Source organism: Stegodyphus dumicola, chromosome 2 (genome assembly GCF_044657685.1).
Source record: "Stegodyphus dumicola isolate Sdum_Otavi_A_Nest chromosome 2, ASM4465768v1".
In the NCBI taxonomy this organism is placed as follows: Eukaryota; Metazoa; Arthropoda; class Arachnida; order Araneae; family Eresidae; genus Stegodyphus; species Stegodyphus dumicola.
The window spans coordinates 236594236-236616309 of NC_140769.1; the positions used below are offsets into that span (position 1 = coordinate 236594236).

Consider the following 22074-nt stretch of genomic DNA (forward strand, 5'->3'; position numbering starts at 1 on the left):
CGTGGCGTCTGTGCTTACGTATGTATGTATGTATCTCGCATAACTTAAGAAACGAGTTGTCTCAAAAAGGTGAAATTTTGTATATAGGACTATTATAACATGTAGATGTGCACTTCCCATTTTGGTTGCAATCGGCCGCACCAAAAGTATATAAATATATGTATATTCACTCTGCTATTCGGCTCAGTGAGCTCAGTTTCTTTATTCTTATATGTTTGTATTTAAATTATATTTGTATTTTGCGCACCTTCCTTTTGGTTGCAGTCGGCCGTACCAAAAATATATAAGTAACTCTGTTAGCTCAGTGAGCACAGTTTTTTTTATTCTTATATATTGGTAAATTGTGCATTTTTTACTTTAAAAATGATTAAATTTTGTTGTTCTTATCTTCCGGTCGTAAGGATTATGTTAATTTTATTAACAGTTAAATTTTAAGTTCCTTTCCTCTCGATTCTTAACTTTAACTTACTACTTCCGGCCAGAACGTAGTTTTAGAATCACGTCTGAATACATAATGAGGAAGAGCGTATTTAACCGCGAAGTTCTTCGGTCTTAGAGAGAGAGATACCAGGTTTTTGGCTGCACGCGTCCGCCTTTTTAGGCTACTCTCTCGTAAGCTATTACGCTCGGCCGTACTTTAGGCCCTTGATAGCTTCGCAGTCTATTAACGTTAAGGGGCCAACTCTGTTAGAATCTTGATAGCTTCGGCTATATCTCTTTTTAGTTTAGATTAGTTTTAGTTTAATTCTTAGTCTCTTAAGTTCACGCCCAGGTGTCGGCTTTTATTGTACACGCCAAGACGGAGTTCTGCTAAATCTTATTTGAATGATAAAGGGTTATTTACCCTTCCATCTTGTTGTTTCCTGTCACACGAACTCAAGCGATTATTCGCATATCCGTTCTAAAGATTCTTCACGTTCAACAGTAACTCAGCATTACAATGTGAAGAATCCCACACGGATAAGATTTTTATGCCTTCAGTTAACCTGCATGCAATAATTGTGGAATTATCAACAATTTAAAAGCTTTTTAAGTGCTTCTAAGGCTAATTTTTGATTACTATGGCAGCCATGTTTCTTTAAGTTTAAAACTTAGCAGAATAGTGGATTTGTTGCCAATCTAGAGAAATTAAGCTTCGCAATAACAAAGTAACATCTTCTTTTTATTATTGCGAATTAAATTATGCTTAATTCATTCTGGATTTATCATATAATAATTTATTAGCATGTTTTTGCGTAGAAACTGTAGTTTTAATTGTAAAAATTGTTTTTTAAATTGTTTTAACTGTACTTGGTGTTTTACGTTTTTCTATAGCTTTCAATTTTTAATGAAAATATTTTGAATTTTTATGTAGTTTTGCCTTACCGCGAAGTGGGAACTGAAATAATTAGTAGCGTATGCGCATTGCGGCGCTGCATCGTCTGTGAAAAAAATTTGTCTTTTTTATTTGTTTAATTTCTTTTATGCATCGCTTTAGATTTATTGTAGTATTTGAATAGAACTAGTGGTAATTCTTCAGATGATACAATTTTTGTGCACTCTGAGTTATAAAATGAATGAGATATAACGCTGTTAAGTGACTTAGCACCGAAGTGTCGCTATGGTAAATACATATAGTGAACTTTAAAGAGTTCACTATGTATACATTTATTCTATTGTAGTTTATGCGCTATCGACGAAGTAGATTTAATTTAAAATTCCTTAACTGTTAATTCAATATCTTTAAATGAAATGCAGGAAAATTGCCTATAATTTAATATTCCGTACAAGGGAGTCATGTGGTGTACACATCAGATTTTTTTAGTCCAAAGGGACAATTTCCCCTGAAGGACTATTAATTTTGTTTTGGCATTTTGCGTCGAAAACTTTAAAAGGCTGTATCGCTTTTCAAATTGTTGCCACCATATACCCGTATTATCGCCCAGCCTTATATTTAAAGAAATTAAATAATGAAGAATCTGCATAACTGTATGTATGTTTCTCGAACTGTGATAAAACAACGGTACCTAGAGCTATCAAAATTTGTATAACGTAATCTTCCATAGAATACGAACATGTGGAAGCCCTAATTTGAATTTGAAATTTTATTTTATTATCGATTTTAGATTTTGTAACACTTCAACGAATTTTTGATTAAGAAAAACTAAACGATTTCAAAGCGAGCAGGAGCAACTTCGAAAAAAAAAACTTTTTTATCTCCATTTCGTGAGACTGTGTATCCAGAAATTCTAAAGATAGGTTCATTTTAAAATTATTTTGCCACTTTGTCCTTGAACTTAATTTTACGGTTTAATAAATAAAGGCAACACATAAAATGTTAAAAAATGCCCCTTTGAACGTCATTTAAAATATGAAACCTTTAAGTTTTTTTTTTTTTTTTTTTTTTTTTTTTTTAAGAAAGCTTTTTTTTTTTTTTGAACTCGTTGAGTCATCAGATATTAAATCGTGAAATTTTTTAGCTCTTACCTTTATTAACTGTGAATAACGTTCTTAGTTTTGTTATCGTGCCGATAAGCTGCTTTAGAATTTTATTAATAAGTTTCCAGTACCTGTACAATTTTAAAACGAATATAAAGTTACATTAGTAAAAAAAGCAGTTGATAGAATGCTTGATCCCTGCTTTGCAATAGGAATTGAAGTTAGGTAAACTTGTTTATTTATCACACAGTAGCTGCTAGTTGGCTAGGTGTTATCTCTAATGTTTGGATTTTATAGATGATTACTCCCCTCCCTTTTTAAAAAAAGTTAAGCTTTTGTTTAGTTCAGACATTGTTTTCATTGTAGTTGGAAATTTGTTAATTGATTTTAAATCTAATTCCTGATTAGTTATCGAGTTCAACATTTTTACATATACTTTTGACTGACGACAATAGCAATGTTGTGATGGTGTTTTGTCAAAATTCCATTTAGAATTTTTTATTTAATGTTGAAACGAATTTTCGCTCAGAACTTTGCACTATCGAATAAGAACAGAAAGCAAATTTTCAATGAAACTTGTATGAAAATTGTAATTTAATTTCTCAATTTTTGGCGAATTTTTGAACATCGCTTGATTTATTTTAAGATTATTTGACGTTTATGATTTTAAAATTTCATCATCTAGAAATGAATCGGATGTAACTTTTTGAAATTTTCAAAGATTGCGAAACAAAGTTTCGCTTTCAAAGCGAGCAGGGGAATGATAAGAAAAATATTTAGGAATGATAAGAAAAATATTATAAAATATTAGGAATGATAAGAAAAATATTATAAAATATTAGGAATGATAAGAAAAATATTATAAAATATTAGGAATGATAAGAAAAATATTATAAAATATTAGGAATGATAAGAAAAATATTTATTAATTGAGCGATTTTCTATATTCTTACTTCCTTGTACGAAGTAAAGGAAGTATTGTAATCACGAAAAATTCTGGGTTTCATATTTCAACGAAAATATCCATTTTGATCGCTATCGTATACAATTTAACGATGTTTTTTGCATGATATCTGTACGTAAGGACAAAATAAAGGACTCTTTTTCCATAAAAAATTATAAAACTGATTTAAAATGGATTCAGAAGAGATTTTTTTCGTGGCGTATTTAAGTACGTACGTATGTATCTTGCATAACTCAAAAACGAGTAGCCTCAGAACGTTGAAATTTTGTATATAGGACTGCTATAACATGTAGTTGTGCGCGCAGTTAAGGTTTTTATGCCTTTAGTTGATCTGTATGCAATAGCTGTAGAATTATTAACAATTTAAAAGTTGTTTAAGTGCTGCTAAACCTAATTTTTTTTTAACTATAGCAGCCATATTTGTTTACATTTGAAACTTAGCGGAATAGTGAATTAAGTCTTTCTGCATCTTCATTGTCGTTTTGCCGAGTGGGATAAAAAGGAAACTTTTAGTTTTGTGCACCGAAAAACCTGCCTTTTTGTCTGCTGGCCGAATTGCTTGTTTTTGCGTAGAAACTTTAATTTTAATCGTAAAAATTGTTTTTTTAATTGTTTTAACTGTATTAGGTGTTTTATGTTTTTCTATATCTTTCAATTTTTAATGAAGATATTTTGAGTTTTTATGTAGTTTTGCCTTGCCGATAAGTGAGAACGGAATTAATTGAATGAGAAATATGTATCTCTAATGAAATTCGAGGAAAAAAGTTTAAATGAAATGCAGGAAAAATGGGTATAATTTAATAATCCAGGCAAGGAAGTCATGTGGTGTACAGATGTTTTTCAGATGTGTAGAAGTCTGAAGCAGGCAAGGAAGAAAAACGTTCCTCGAGCAAAAATTAGTTTTTAGTATGCGCCATCTTGTTGCACTTAATGACTAATTAGAGAAAATACTTTACAGTGTAATAACACTGAATTTCGATACTTCATCTTGAATTAAAGCTGCTGAATGGGTTGGTTGCATGTAATTTTTTTATTGGCTTTCTCAAAGTGCAAAGTGAATATGAGCCAACTTATGAGGCATCTTTCCTAGAAATGATAGAACTTAAAAGGCATTTCAGGGATAAATCTTCCATCTACCATTTGGCTCATTTTTGAATTTTAATCTAATATTTTCAAATTCGTGGCATTTTAGGGATAAACTAGTTCAGTATTTCGGTATATAGTGGAAACGTCTTCTTTTTGTTTAGTTCTTTCCTCATACCAAAAGTATGTTACTTTACTGAAGCTGAATAAAAACCCTTTGTATTCTTACATTTTTTTGTGCATTTGATATTTGGATACTTTTCTATTATGCAATTATCACGCATTTTGTCAGTAATATTGTAATAGTATGTGTGTGCATTTAATTACTCTTGTTTACACACACATACACATGCGTCGGTTCACTATGAACGGTGTATAACTTTTTAAATTGTTGTCACCGTATATTGTCGTCCTTCATTATATTTAAAGATATTAAATAATGAAAAATCTGCTTGAATGTATGCATGTTTCTCGCATTGTAAAAAAAAAAAAACCGACGGTACTTAGAGTCATCAAATTTTGAATAACGTAATCCTCCACCCGAATATGAGCACCTGGACGTCCGAATTTTAAATTTCAAATTAATTTTGTTATCTATTTCAAGTTTTTTTAAACTTTAATGACATTTTAATTAACAAACTGAACGATATCAAAGCGAGCAATGACAAAACTGTACGGGAAAACACATTTTTATTTCCAGCGCGCGAGACTGTCTATCCGAAATTCTAAAAATAGGCTGTTTTAAAATATTTTTAGCCCAAAGAAACATTAGGCCAGATGCTCTCGAAACGTGTACTTGTATGTAAATTAAACAAAAATGCCTCTTTGGGCGTAATATAAAATCTGAAAGCTTTCAGATTTTTTTTACTTTTTTTGTAATTTATACCAAAACATTTATATTTTTAAAAATGAACTTTCAGATTTTTATAAATAATTTTATCCACAAAAGATTTATATCTTGTAGATTGGTAATAACTCGGATATTTTAGTCAGTTGCGATTTTATGCGTGTCTTTCCCCATTTTCCTTAGATGCAAATCAAGTGTAAAAGAAAGTTTGTTTTTCAATCGATGATGGTAAGATATGTCAGGGCTACTTGCTTAATGAATGCTTTTTTGAAGAACTTTCTGACAGAAATTGGTTTGTAAAATGTAGAAAATTATAATCTGATGATCCAGTTATAATCTGATGATCCAGGTTTGGAAGTCTCGTAATGAATAATTAATGTTAAATTTACTTTCGTTTTTTGGATTATGTGTTATAGTTATTTGAAAGCAGCTTTTCGAGTTTTAATCGTTTACCTCAGCAACGGATTTGTAAAACTGTCACTAAGAAGCTCCAGATCTTAAAACTAATTTTTAAATAATTTAACAGATTCTTTTAAAAATGGTTTAAATTTTCAGATACCGTTATCCGTTAACTAAATACTCTACTTTACGAATATTTGCTATCACAGTTAAGCGATCTAAAAGACTAAAATAGAAAGTTTCAGAACTTTCTCACGTGACTCAGGCCACTGCGTCCCAATTAAAAAGACTGGAAAAGTCTTTAGCAAGGACAATCAATTGATTGGAGAGTGAACCTTGTTGACTCTTGAAAATAATGCGATTAAAACTTGTGCGGATATAAACAGACTTACGGCTATTTCTGAAGTAACCATCAGCAGGACTGTAAATGGTCTACTATAGAGTGTAAATAGTCCGTAACAAAAGTTAACGAAGTTTGCTGTGAATCTAAAAAGCGACTGATCAGGACGGGATTATATATACCAAGCACCACTGCTTTAAAATAAAATTAATTACATACATATATTTAATATTTTAGTTTTTTTCTGCACTCTTTGATTTAATATCTACAGTTACATTAATCCGCTATTTATTTCATTAATCCGCCGGGCCATAAATGTTTTTGAAAACTGAATCTATAAACATTTGAAAAACACGTGTCATGCAAGAACAGGTAGTAACGAAATTAAATATAGTTTATAAGGTATATTCGCCCTCTTTTCAGCATGCCTTCGTGGTGTAACGGTAGCACACTTGGCGCATATTCGAAAGGTCCAGGTTTGAGTCCCGGCGGAGGTATTGCACATTTTTCATGTCTCTCTCAATGACTCAACAGTGGCGCTCGAACTAAAAGGTAGTGGACGATAATTCGTCACCATCAGGATTTGGCGATTGGGTTTGTTAATCCCCAGTCGCCCTTTAAAAGGGGGAGAATATAAGGTATATTCTCTCTCCTTCCAGAATGCCTTCGTGGTGTAACGGTAGCACATTCGACGCATATTCGAGAGGTCCAGGTTCGAATCCCGGTGAAGGCACCGCACATGTTTCACTGTTCATGTTGCACATGTTTCCTGCTTCAAAACAACTAGTGACTCTACAAGTTACTCAATACTGATTTCCTAGGAGCAAGACTGTGTATGTAAGATTTGGACTGGTACTTCTTTGTTTTGATGAAAAGCATGATTTTTATTGCTCTATATACCTTGCAATTATATATAATAATGTTTAAAATAGATGTACAGATTTTTTTTATTGCTGTATTATTTTTTCGAATTTAGATTAGAACGTCAGGATCCTTTACTGATATATTACATCTTATTAGTATCTTATTAAGTGCAGTTATCAATTAAACGTTATCGTATTTACGTATTTTGCACAGTTATTGAGACGTAAGCTATAACATTCGCTACTGTCAACGGTTACAATAGGCCTTAGAGAATATTATTCGAGGATATGGGGCATTACCATATCCATCTAATAAATTTACATTTCTGACGCATTTTAACTTTCTGAAAAAACTCAGATCAAACTTTACAGTAACAAGTAAAATGCATCTGAAATGTACTTGCTGAAAAGAATTCGATTAACAAAACCTGAGGCCCAAGGAAAAGTCTGTCACACAATCTCCTGTCCCCCCTCTAATTATTTTCCTTCACAGTAGATGCCACTGAGGCAAATTATATTCCACATAAAGTAGTTCGTAAAATTAACCTTACACTTAAAAATTTTCTCTTAAATTTATGCAAAAAAAAAAAAAAAAAAAAAAAAAGTATATTTCACCTTGTTGTATATATTCTTTTTTCATGGTTACAGTTTAGTATGTATTATCTATAATATAAACTTAGATGATAACTAATCTCAAATTAAACTTAAATAGCTAAGATCTTTTTTTTTCCGAAATAAATTGATAAAAAAAGGCTAAAGAACTCTTAGTCATTTTATTATAATCCTTATTAAGTTACAGAGATATGACCAAATTATTGCAGTTAATTGTTTATTAGTTCATTAATCAAGTATACGGATATTAATGTGAAATTTTTAAAAAAAATCAGCTTTTTTTTAAATGTAGAAGTATTCCTTTCTTCTCGTGGGTTCTCTTCTAATTTTATGTTTCTAATCGGGGAAAAAATATAAAATCTTACATATTGTAAATATTATAGAAGAATCCAAAGGCGCACTGAAACTGGAGGCCTGCGGAACATTCTCCATTAGCCTCTATAGGAAACTAGTACTACGTCTAAATTATCTAAAATAAAATTAACTAAAATTAAAATTATATTACCAACCTTACCAAATTAAAATTATATAACCAACCTTGTGAAGTAAGTAATTAATTTGCAATTATAAACACATTCCGCTTCTCTGGAGTGGTGTTCTACGTAATATAAATGTCATATTTTAAATAAATTTAGTTCGATTATCATTATTTGATAGTGAGCATAGCTGCATAGAATTTCTAATTCAGAGCATAGTTAGTAACAGCGAACCACTAACCAAGTCACAGTAGCAAAATTTATCTACTACTATTATTAAGTAAATAAATTAGCGTAACAGTCTTACTTTTTCAGATGTTATCATTTCCTTTTATGCTTTTATTTTAAATCAGTTTGAGGCTTCCGGAACAGAATGTGTGATTTTGCAGATGCGAAAAATCGACAGTAAAGAGTATGTGGATTTCTCCCTCCTTTTTGCTTGCCTTCGTGATGTAACAATAGCACACTACGCGAGTAATCGAAGGGTCCAGGTTCGAGTCCTGGAGAGGGACATTGCACATTTTTCACATTTCCTGCATCAAAAAACTTAATGTCTTTACAAATGAAATATTAACAAAGTGAATAAAAATGAAATTGTTCGAGTACAGAAATGATAAGAAAAATGGAAATATTTAATTACAGATGCTTCAAATATCAGCATGCGAGGACAAAAATTCTTCTATGGGAAAACACGTTACAACGCTGCGCGTAAATAGTTGCTCTGTATCGAGGTGCCTAACGTATTACGTTATAAACAATTTTTATTAATCACAGTAATGCTCTAATTATTTATAAAAATTGCCAGTTTCATTTATTGTAAATCATCAAATTTATCATAGATTCCATGAATCAGAAACATTATTAAAAATATAAATCATTGAGAAGTGGGTTAGATATTGTTTTGAAATCGCTCGATTAGTTAAAGTAATGTGTAGTTTTAATTTATAAACTAAATTAGAAGATCTAAAAAATAAATTAGAATATCTTACAGAGCATCGAATGGCATTATCTATGCTAATTGGTAAATTCAAATGCCGCGTAAATGATGAATGCCCTTGTTGCATAGCGGAGCATAAGGATAACAAAAGTATGGAATAATTAAGGCTAATTAGTTATTCCATTAGACTATTTAAGTCTTTTGTCGAGATGATCGTTTTAGAGAAGATGATTATCATTGTATAATGATTATTAATTTCCACAATGAACTAACCCCATTCAAGGTTCTTGGAGCTCTGCTAAAGGAAAACACTGATGCAGAAATGCAATATATCAGTTTATTAATATCATTATGTTAGCAGCATTGCAAATAAATAAACAAATAAGAAATACCTTACGCTTAGTTTCCTGAAATAAATAAATTTTAAAATATGGAAAACAGATTTTTCTCATAAAGCAAAAAACATAACAAAACGTTAATGTTACGATTTTTTCAATAATTTAAAACCATCACTACTGTTTAAAATGTACACATTCAAACAAATCTTCCAAACCCTTTGCCAAACCCAAACAGGAGAGCATCTTTATTAATTAATCATGTTTCTATATTTATTATTATTATTGTTGTTTGTTTTGTTTTGAAGATATCAAGGTGTATTTTAATTATTTCAAAGTTTAAAAAAATCCTTTGATATTTTGAATTGTTAACTTCAAAATAAACATGCCCTATTACATTAATTCCAAAAGCAGAAGTAAACCGGTTTAGCGCCACTTGAATATTAATTTGTTTTGCAATACAAGGCCTTCAAGCAGGAAGTCAAAAAGTTGGTAAAAGAGATTAAAAACATAATGGATCATTTCAGGACATCTATATCATAACCGAAATAAAGCCTATATGACGAATTTCTTCACGCTGAATTAATGATTAACTGCCTGCTGTTTTACCAAAAAATAATTTTGCTGTAATATTGAGAAGTAAATAAAACGCAGAAAATATAAGAATTCGATTTATGTAGTACGTAAAATAGCTTGAAAACAAAATGAAAGAACTTGATGATCACCTGAATATATATTCGATAGTCGGATTAGGGAGTAGACGTTTTAAAGAATATCATTGTAATTAACAGTGTCGTTGTCCACTTTATGTTCTCAGAATTACTCATTATTTTTAGGAGATCGTCTTAGGTAAATGACCACCGGAACAGGATTCAATGTAAGGCAACTACGTAGGAAAATGGCATAGTAAGCAAATTTTGGACTTCAGACGTTGGATTTCATATACTTTACATTTGTTATTGGTTGAAAACTATTATTAGCTAAGTAGCACAGCAAATTAACCTGAAAACTTGCCATTCTTATAAAGCTGAGGAATTGTATAATTTTTCTTTTTCAGCTAGTGAAAATAAAGACTTAAAATGCTTGTTCTGAGTGTAAGAATTATGTTTAGGAACGATAATTTGTTTTTTATTTCATCGACTGCACCTCATCAAGCATCCAGTTGTAATTTTGCTACCTGCTAATTACAGCTCCATAACGCTTCCCAAAATGGTTGGTTTAATCCAATATAACAAAGCCCACGAAGACTATTTGCCTGTGGGAAACTGGCTTATCTTCACATTACACATGGTGAAAAGCATTAAAATGCAGCATCCAGCATCCATCCTCACTAGAATTCGAGCCCGGATCTGACTATTAGGATTTAGCGATGTCATTCACTTGGCCATCCTTGGGTTTTCCAATTTAAAAACTACGAAGCTATGCAAAGAGTATCAGATAGATATCTTCAACCTGAGAACTGTCGTGTTATAATCAAAACATTTCTCCATATATAACTTTTTTTTTGTTTCTGATATTTTGTTCAATAAAACATCTGGAATTTTATTCTTAGTTATATCGCTACGTCGAACATTCTTCCCCAAATGCTTTTAAAATTAAGATTATCCAATTTTATTGTCAATTATTCAGTAAAATATTTATTTTCGCAACAGATTTTGAGGTCCTTTCAAACATGACAGCTGTGAATAATACGAATCAAATGTCGTACAAAGAACTTAGATACGTGCTTCGAATACGAATGATTCGCATTTTGAAGACGTTAGCGTACCAAAATGGCTACTTTTATGGCCTCGACCATTACCCATGGGTCATCGGAAGCACCTGTTTGCTGGAATGTTCCTTCTTGTAATGTAAGCACAAGTGTAGATTTATACAACAGCTAGCAAAGATCGTAGATATTGATTTATTTGGATAAATCTGTGGAATTACGTGGCTATGGCTTCTCAATATTTCAGTTGCGAGATGTGATAATCGGAGGTCATACCTGTTATGCATATTGAGTAAAAATTTAGTTTAGAATAAAACATTACTGCTATAATTAAGCGAGAAATTTTTAGCAGACAAAGTGATTAAGAATCTGTAATCACATGAGAAGGAAATACTGCCTTATAAATCCAAACAATCATAACTAACAATCAGTGTTCAAAAATTTTATCCGCTAGGTACTGCTGGGCTCTAAGGTATCAAAAGAAATTTTGCTTTATGATTAATCATCAAAATGTTAATAATAACTTTCCTAATTACATTCCTATTTCCTAAATACTAATGAACATTTAGTTCAACGAATTTTTAATACTACGTATAAGCTTTTGATAAAACACAGAATTTCATAGAATAGAATTTCATAGAAACATAGAATTTTACGATTTATTCGGAGAAGCATTAATCTTGATATTGAAAAGCTATTCGCGTTTTACCAATTTATTCTTTTCCATTGTTTAGAATAGAAGCTATTGTTGCTGCTGTAACAGTAATAATATTGTACTGCATTCTTAATATAGGTTGTATCTATTAAATGCAATAATTGTAGGACCTAATCGTATATTCAGGAAATGAATATATGGTAGAAAATGGAAATCGACTCCAATGCGAACTCTGTAATGTACCAATAAACATATAACAAGCCCCTAGACTTCCTAGCCCTTTCTAAATTTCTGTGATATCAATGGTAAGAGAAAAGCTTAAACTGTCAAGAATACAAGCGTAATGACTCTGAAACAGGGCTTTTATTATTTTCTAGAGGGGTTTCCATAAAGACCTCCAAACTCTGCGCAGCCAGATTGCTCGTTCGGGATACATAAAAAATGCCTAAAGAATTGCACCCGCACAGCCCACAGGTTTTGAGAAAAATGCGAAAAGGAACGTATGACGTCATATTTGGTGCAAGGAAAAAAAAGAGTTTCATTTGGAAACATGAATATCGGTATTTGCATATGTTTACATAGGAAGATGTTCAAAATGTCCACCGCATATATCGAAGCATGTATGCGCGCGCCATGGAAAGCGTCAAGCCGTCGTTTGAATCGTATTTAAAAGGTTGCATCTACAGGTAATCTTTGGATGGTTCTGTATGTGATTAGCTGGATATGGAATATACTAGCTGCTAGATTTGGCATTCGGTTTTTATGGCCGTCACGATTGCCAGATCTGGCATCTTTGAATTTTTCCTATGGGGTCATCTGAAAGAAATGGTCTACCAAAACCTACTTACTACAGAAAGTGACTTAATTCCTTGTCTTCATGCGGTGTTATCTTTGGTATCCCACGCTGTTGCAACGTGTGTAGTTAGCCATTTCACGGCACGCACATGCATGCCTCGATATACGAGGAGAAAATTTGGAACATTTTCCCAATGTTCATGCTTCCAATAAAGCTTTTTTTCCTTGCACCTGATATGGCGTCATTCTTTTCTAAGGAATTTTCTTCCTCCTTCCTGCATCATTCGTGGTGTAACAGTACAGCACGTATTCGAAAGGTTCAGATTCGAGTCCTGGCAAGGGCATTGCTTATTTTTAATGTCTCCTGCTTCAACAAAGCCCAAGCACTCTACAGAGGCGCCCGAACTAAAAGGTGGTGGATGATGACTCTTCACCACCAAGATTTGGCGTTTTGGTCCCTTAATCCCCAGTTGCCCTTTAAAACTGGGATTATGTAAGGTATTTTCTCCTTCTTTCCTGTATGCCCTCTTGGTATAATGGTTAGCACACTCGGATGGTATTCGAGAGATCCAAATTCGAGTCCTGGCAAGAGGATTGCTCATTCCTCACGTCTCCTGCTTCAAAATAATTTAATGTCTCTACAGTAGTGCCCGAGCTAAAAAAGGTATTGGATGATGGTTCTTCACCACCATAATTTGGCAAATGAATCCTCTAACCCCCAGTCGCCTTTTGAAAGGTAGAGAGTATAAGGTATCAGTATCAGTATCAGTAGAGGGCGCAGCCCGACCCGCCTAACCAAACAAGTTGGTCTTATGGTCATGACAGGCCACGCCCATTTCAACAAAGGAAAAAATGCAATATAAAATATCTAAATGAGAATAATCATGTGTTAATAATAATTATAAACATAAAAGTGAAGAAAAACATTTAGACAAGAGCGGACATCAAAGACAAAAACAAACAAGAAGGGGAAAAAAAAAAAAAAAAAAAAACCGCGAACAACAAACACAGACAATGGTAACAACAAATTAGTAAAATATACCAAATAGTGATGGCAATAAAATGCAAATATCATATACTGATTCCCACTGCCTGGCGCTCATCGTCAATAAATTTCATCGCAGATTTACATAATTGTGCAAAATCTTTATAGCATAAAAAGGGATTTTCAAAATCAATATTTTTATTGTTTCTTAAGCCACCAAAGTAGGGACACCAAACAGACCACATAGTTTACATTTATCGTCGTTCTGTATCTTAAACCTAGCGAGTATCCCGTGAAACGCCATGTCCGGTCAGGAACTGGTTAACTTCAAAATCATTAAAGATAATAATTTTTTCTTAATCAGTTCTAAGTGTTTCAAATAACGACTTTTCCTTTCAGAAGTATTCCATTGTAACTGCCATTGCTTAAAATAATACGAATAAATAACTTTGGTTGCTATTTTTTTTAACCCTGAACATAGGGGCGTCCCCGAAACACTCCCTATGGCAGCCCCTTTTGCGAGCACATCCGCTCTCTCATTACCGTATATTCCGATATGGGCTTTAACCCAGCCAAACTTAATATTAAAGGATAAGGATAGTTTTTGGTAAAGATCTTTAATATCGATAATGAGACCATTATTATTTTCTGCATTATAAAGTGCATTTAAACAAGACATGCAATCTGTAAAAATATAAAAGTTAGAATTTCTTGCAAAATTACTTTTCAATATCCGTTTAAGGGTATAGGAGGACGGCGATGAGCTCGGCTTTTTATAAACAGAGTTATATTTTTTAAGGCCCAATTTATAGATCTTAGTATCAAAATAATATACAACAAAAGCCGAGCCCACCTGCCCTCATAACCCGATCCATCAGTAAAATTTTGGTATTCCGTTAAACAAGGATCATAAATATTATAATTGATAGAAATACGGTTTGCCGGATGGATCACATGTAAATTAAAGACAGAAAGTGAGTCAGCAAAAACTGGGATTTCATCATAGTTAAATAAGTCCGAAATATTGTTTCTTAATATAGCTTTATCATAATAAAACTTATATATATATATATATGAATATAAGGTAGTTTTCCCCTCCTTTCTGCATGCCTTCGTGGTGTAACAGTTAGCACACTCGGCGCGTATTCGAGAGGTCCAAGTTCGAGTCCGGCGAGGGCATTGCGTATTTTTCATGTCTCCTGCTTCAGAATAACTCTACATTTGTCTCGAAACCTACTGATCGTACAGACACAGTTCTTTTGGAATGTTTATGTATTCCAAGAAAGGACATGTGGGCGGTCTTGATGGGACACCCTGTACATTACCATGAAAGGACTATGTTGTATTTTAGCTTAAAAATTCTATGTGTATTAGAAATATATCAGTCAGCAAGATTTTGTTGCTTAGCAGTGGCTTCGAGACATCTAGTTTCTTAATAATTTATATAGTCAGCAGCTACAAGTAACTATATGTCAGAAGTAGAAGAAAACGTGTTTTGTAAGTTACACTATAGATGATCCGATTCTACAGTACTTGCTATTCACTAACTTTTCTAGCACGACTGCTTGCTCTCATCTTCTGAACTTTTTGATTTGACTTTCTGAAGGACTTTAATACAGATGAACAAAATAAATTAGTAGATCTCTAAAATAGAAACATTGCTGCTAGTATATTCATTTAATACTGAGGAATATTAATAATACTACCTTGGCAGCAGGTCCATAAACTAAAAGTTACAGGTTTCGAACGAGATCATAGAACCATGGGCTTGTATAACTGTTATGATTATTTGCATACATTATTCATGCGGATACTTCTCCTATAATGGCTTAAACTTTCTTTACCTGCAGAATTTTGCGGCCTTATGACTTTCACTGTTGAGAAACCAATTTTACAGTATTTTACTTTACATTACTAATATTTTTGTAATTTGTTTTCGAAATTATGGCTGAAGGTGACATTAATCAAACAGATACGGAGGGCCTTGAAAGTTTTAATAAGCATTTACATTACTTTTTTTATAAAGTTACTAATTCACACACTTATTTTAAATTTAATCAAAAAGGATACTAAAAAGCTTGGCAGTCTTTTGCAAAATTTTAAGTTCATGTTGAAATTAAAGGATGGCTTAATTGAACACTTATGTTGCGAATCAAGAAACGAATACTGATGTTTGGGCACGTGTTATAATGATAAGAATGTGCAAACTGACCTTTAGAGTTGTATTCTTTCGATAAGAATATACAAACTGACCATTTAAGTACTAAGGACAAAACTATCCAAGTCACCCCATTGGCATCTTGTGTATATATGCAAACGAACATGGATTCGTTGGCTGCTTCTACGAGTCTTAGCATTAAACAACAACAAATCATAGTTCCAATAACACCTCACGAAGAGAGATTTGCATTTGATAATGTAACCAGTAAGAAGAAAATACATTAGGACCAATCATTAATTACTCTGTAAGGATTATGTTCATTTTATTAACAGTTAAATTTTAAGTTAAAGTTCCTTTCCTGTCAAATTCTTAACTTCAACTTATTACTTCCGGCCATAACGTAGTTTTAGAATCACATCTGAATACATAATGAGGAAGAGCGGTATATATAGAGAGAATCAGAGTTTCTGATTTACGCGCGTCTGCATTTAGCCACTCTCTCTGTCAAAGCTGTTATTACGCTCAGCCGTACTCAGGCCCTTGCTAAGCTTCGTAGTCAAATAGAGTTAAGGGGCCAACTAGTTCAGAATCTTGATAGTTCTTTAGTTAATCTTAGTTTTAGTTTAATTTTAGTCTCTTCAGTTCAAGCCCAAGGGTCGGCTTTGATTGTACACTCCAAGGCGGAGTTTTGTTAAATCTTATTGGATTAATAAAGGGTTAGTTACCTTCCATCTTGTTGTTTCTTGTCACACGAATTTAAGCGATTATTCGCTATCTAGTTCTTAAGATTCGTCACTTTCTACAGTAGCTGAGATTTACACAGTGAAAGTCTTACAACTATAGAATCCGTCATGTACATCAGCTGGTTTCAAACAATGATCCATAGAAGATTGGAGTTTCAATCCAGAATATCAAGACAATAAAACTCAATCAACTTTTAGTTAGTTGTTCCTCAAGAGAAGAGACTCAGAAAGCTGGAGTCTACGCTTCTTTCCTTTAATGAACTCAGCATCGAACTTACGGTAAGAGAATCTAAACCTCAAATGGGCTCCATCATATTCTTCGGAGTCCCACAAGATTCTAAGGTTTAAGACGTAACTGCAGCCTTCAAAGTAGTGGCTCCACAATCTGTTGCAGGTTTCATTTCTCTTCTTATTAAGAAGATTTTACTTTGTGAGTTCAATTACTTTGTGAGCACTAAAAGAAAGCACGGATAAAAAACACTGTACAATTATTCAACTTAATCCGTGGAATTAATGAAACATTTTTCATCCTAAAAGAATTATTTCGCCTAGAATCAATGAAAAATAGAACCACTTATTAGGATTTGCTTGAGTTTGTTGTAAATTGTATGAAAAAAAAGTGGCTTGTCCTGGAATAAAATGGCAACCATTACAGGCAACCAACCAAAGCTTTCAGAGGAAAAAATGCAGGTAAAGTTAAACGTTTAAAACACAAAACACAGAGAGTGATATCTTGTCTTTTCATTACATTTTGCATCAGGGGAGCTTTTATAAAGCTGCATTGGACTTAAAGTATGTGGTAGATGCTATTGTTGGTGTGATGAACACAATCACAGAAAGGGCATTTCACTACCGACAGTTCAGTTCTTTTCTTGATGATGTGGAAGCAGAGTATGACGACGTAATTTAGCACAACAGTGTCAGGTGGTTGAATCTGGGCAAAGTGGTAAAAAGTGTCAGGGAATTTCAAAAAGAAATCCTCTTATTTCTGGGCACGAAGGAGATATATTATGAATTTGTTACCATATAAGGTAACAAATTCATAATATTGAATTCTTGGCTCCCACATTCTTGGCGTGCCTTTGTGTTGTAGTGGTTTGCACACTAGGCCGGTATTCCAGAGGTCCGTGTTTCGATTTCCGGGAAGACTCTCCAGCTTTTACAATTAACTTAAGTCTCTACAACCAAATTAGGATGTGATGAGTTGATTTATCAGATAACGTTAGCAGCTGATTAATTTGAGAAACTGAATGTGACATTGCAGGGAAAGGGGATTTTCGCGCATGAAATTCGAAAGCATGTAGAATCATACAAAGTAAAACTAGGTCAGTTTGAAAGGCAAACAGGTGCCTGAAAGTGTTCCTGCTAAGACAAGAGACCATCTGCAGAGTTTGGCGGGCAAGGTGTAAAGAAGATCTTAGGCCTTCAAGAAAATTGAACCTGAATTCAATCTGCTGTCTTGTCCCATCACAGCCGAAATTGACACAGAACCTGAGGAATTGCACCTTATAGATATGCAGTAAGCTTACACTGTGAAAAAAATGTTTCATGCTGTGACACTAGTTGACTTTTACAGATCTTCGTCTGCTGAAAAATTTCCATGTAAGAAGAAATTTGCTGGGAAGATGTTCTATATAATTGGGTTTACATATACTATTTGTGACCTGTTTCTTGCTTGAAGAGCAACAAGAGTAAATATAGATAATTTTTGCCAGTCATTAACCTACTGTGATGAGAATCTTAATAAGCAATCTCACTCCAGATTTAAAAAAAAAAAAAAAAAAAAGTAGAAAAAGGTTATAGGGTACATTTGTCTCAACACTGTCACTATTTTATTTAATTAATAGATTTTTATGGTAAAATTTGTACTTTTTATGAAATATATGTTAACTAATGAATGCACTCATTTTTAAAAGTGCGACTATCCACAAACCTCCGTTTCCAAAACGTGGCTCCCTTTCATTTCTTAAGACTAAAAACTTTTTTCTAGATAAAAATGCTAGATTATTTTTTTTCTTTGCAAGAAAATAACTTTAGTTTACCATTTTTATGAAAAAAGATTTTGGGCCTAGGATGTTGGGTTATAATTCAATTCCAGTTTAAGCTTCATACACACACACACACACACACACACATGCATATATATATAATTTACGTGTACAAGAAGAGTATAGGCACATTATTAGTAATAAAAGTTGAACTAAGCGATGATAAGCCCAAAATATTTGAGATACATTAGTTTAGATCTTAGAAAGTTTATGATAATTAATAAAAATAAAATTTTTGCAGCTGTAGAGATATTACGATACCGTTCTCGAATTTAAATGCATAATACCAGTATCTAAAATCTCGCTATGATTTCTTGATCCTAGCTCCTTGTTCCAATCGATCTTTCAATTTCAAGTATCCTCCGATTTGGGTAGAAGGGAGAAGACTTGTGGCGAGTGGAATAATCAGAGTAGCAAAAGGAAAATCTTGAAGGAAAAATGTCCCCAGGCGGGTCACGTTTCGAAAGGAATGCCGATAACGAGCCGCTTGTGTCTCACAACCGCTGATTGGTCCATTTGGAATCGCACAAATCGAGGTATCTTATATGGAGACGATACATTTAAGGAATCTATCATGTGGTGTCAAGTGCATGATTCCCAATGGATTTACACTGATGGTCTGTTGCTGTATGAGTTGCTTATTAAACAGTTGCTTACCATTTGCTTGAATGATGCTTGAAAGAATTTACTTACTTAATGGAAGAAGAGAATATTCAAGAGAATATTTACATAACACCAAAATTATGTTTTTTAAGTGAAAATAAAGTAAATATGTTTGTAATCCTACTAGTTAATTAACTCTGTGAGGAATTATCGCATTGGCAATACATGTTGTAAATGGTAGCACACACAAATGGCAGTTGGGAGAGCCATTGCTCGAATACAGGCGACAATATACCTGATTTCTTGCGTTTCCTGTTTTTGAAAACGTAGTGGCGCCTGAACTAAAATATTATGGACGATAATTTGCCACTACCTGGACTGGGTCATCTATCTCTCTCCAGTTACCCATTAAGAGTTTAGTGTTAGACCTTATGGATTTTAAAAGAGTCAAAATTTACGTTCCAGTCAGATTCTGAGATTACAGACATTTTATACATGCACACACAATAAATAAATAAGTAACAGTCACACACACATTTATCACACATTATTACTAACACTTCATATGGGCTTCTTGCCTGGCGAAGGTTTAAGTATCAGAGACAAGGTTTATCGGAGCGGTAAACATGAAAAATCAGCTATGCCTATGAATATAAGGCATTGTGACAATTTTTCATATCTCATCCTTTCTCCTACGCGCTCCGCAGTGTCAGTTTATCACGATGCCAGTGGTAGCAGGTCCAGTTGGCAATCGAAGGAGCCATGGCTCGAATTCCGCCAAAGGCATAGCTGATTTTTCATGTTTTCCACTACGATAAACCCTATGTCTCTATAATTTAAGCCTTCGCGAGGCTAGGAGCCCACATGAAGTGTTAGTAATCCTGTGTGATAAGGGCTTTGGCTTATTTATTTATTGTGTGTGCATGTATAAAATGTCTGTAATCTCAGAGTCAGACTGGAACGTAACTTTTGACTGTTTTAAAATCCATAAGGTATATTACTAAACTCTGAAATGCTTAACGATTTAAACTCTGACTACTTACTAAAACTTAGCTTTAAGCTGTGAAGAAGAATATTTGCCGCCTTTAGAGGATTTGAAACTAAATTAAAACAACAATAATTATCACTTATTGCTAAATACAGTACTGAATAGAACTTCGATCTCGCGGATTTTGATAATTCCAATTTTATGGAAACTATAACTTTCTATAGACGAAATGTGCAATGTTAATTCTTTTTGATAAAATAAAATTCTTTTTAAATCAAGAGATTTGAAAAGCAAAATATTTTCTGAATGATGTTGGTATTATATTCTTTATTTTTAATTTTTGATTACCAGATATCAAATGTTATCTTTAAGCCATCTAGGGCACAAATGAGTCGCAGGTAATCATTCGCAATGATAATCACTCGCTAATTCAGCTCAAAATTATTACACTGCTGTATTTCTTAACTGCGCATATTTTTCGTTTTTTTTATACTCAACTATTTTACATACTTCAAGGCCCGGTGGCGCAGTGGCTAGCGCGTTGCGCAGCAGCACCACACGTCTGGGGTTCGATCTCCGGGCTGGGCAAGGTTGACTCAGCCTTTCATCCCTTGGTGAGTCGATAAATTGAGTACCAAGTTCACTTGAAGGCTAAACACCGAGAGTCCTGCAACACACTTGTCCATGGCATATGCTCATGCACATTGGGCCCACGGTCAGGAAAGCAGATATCGGGGCACTGTAGGCCATAACCCACTAGGGCTGTTGCGCCACTGAGATTAGGTTAGTTAACATATTTCTGAAGCTAATGATATGCGGAATAAAAGTAATCAACGTTAAAAGCTATGAATATTAAAAAAAATAGGCAAAGACTTGAATATTTTCTTGAGACGAAGCTGACATGTTAACTTCTCGAATGATGATTAAAATACGATAAATCAATGATTCTCAGTCTTTTTAGACCAATATACCCCTTTTACTCTTTTCACAATTGTTAAACGATAATCCCCCTGCTCCTATCCAAAATTCGAAAAATGCATATAAATTTATTTACATTTTAAACAAGATCAAGTATAGAAAATGTTTAAAAATACCAAAATTTGAATAGAAGTTTTTTTTTTTTTTTTTTCTTTTTTTTTTAAATTCATAAATTAAAACTGAAATCCTTAGCAATAAAATAAAAGGCTGACCACCTGGAACTACGAATCCCTCCCGTTTCAGAACCCTCTGCAAAAAGTAAATGCAAAAGAAGGAAATAGATAAGGGGTTCTCAATCAGTGTTCGTAGTTTCAGGTTGAATGCGATCGACTTTCTATTTAACTATGTAGTTTTATTTTATGAATATAAGAAACTACTTTTATTCAAGTTATTGTATTTGTCACCATTATTTTTGCTTGTTTTATTTATAAAACACATTAAAAATAATCTAATTTAAAGCATTTTTTGAATTTTCGAAAGGATGGAGGCTAATTATCGTTTAGAAATAGTGAAATGGGGTGCATGGTCCGAAAAAGATTCAAAACTCATGCACGAAAAAAAAATGGTTTTTCCCATGTGTAACGTGTATACGAGCCAGTTTCCCTTAGAAAGTCCTCCACGAAGGCATCCCTCCCCTTAGGCAGATAGCCCTAGTGTGCTTTGCCATAATTAAATACACACACACACATGCAAGAAAAAGGTAGATTAAAAAGGGGAAATTATAAATACAAAACAAAAATTTAAATTAAGTACAAATACAAAGAAAAAAAAAATTTTTTTTTTGAAGATTCGCGCAGAATTAGGACGTTGGGAATCTATATAACACTAAAATACTGAAATATTGGAGGTGGGGGAGGGAAAAGAAAAAATTTGCATTCATGAAGTCCCAGAAAAAAGCGAACTGTCGCCAAATGTGGGAATCCGATTCTTTCTTTCAAGCATCACTCATAAAAATCATGCACTGATCTGACCGAGACTGTTATGACTTTTCGTCCCCCCTTCTATTAATAAAACGGAGATAGTGAGGGATTTCGCACGGGGCTATCAGGATGAGAAATTTGTCCATCCCCTCTTCAACCTCCCGCATCGGAAGAGAATGCGGGATTAAGAGGGATTTTCATAAAAACGAATAAATT

The 22074-nt window shown here is 33.3% G+C and overlaps 1 long non-coding RNA gene and 1 other non-coding gene across 7 annotated transcripts in view; one reads left to right on the plus strand and one right to left on the minus strand.

The window, feature by feature from the left end:
• LOC118193142 (uncharacterized) overlaps positions 1 to 22074 on the minus strand; it is a 203882-nt gene that overhangs the window by 31965 nt on the left and 149843 nt on the right. For 2 of the 6 annotated variants that reach the window (XR_015039819.1, XR_015039817.1), the window contains one exon: positions 8310 to 8535. The exons of the other annotated variants lie outside the window; for them this stretch is intronic. This is a non-coding gene — a long non-coding RNA (uncharacterized LOC118193142). The remainder of the gene's footprint in view (positions 1 to 8309; positions 8536 to 22074) is intronic. 6 annotated transcript variants of the gene reach the window in all.
• Positions 6714 to 6784, plus strand: TRNAM-CAU (transfer RNA methionine (anticodon CAU)). Its single transcript has one exon. It is a non-coding gene; the product is annotated as a tRNA-Met (tRNA).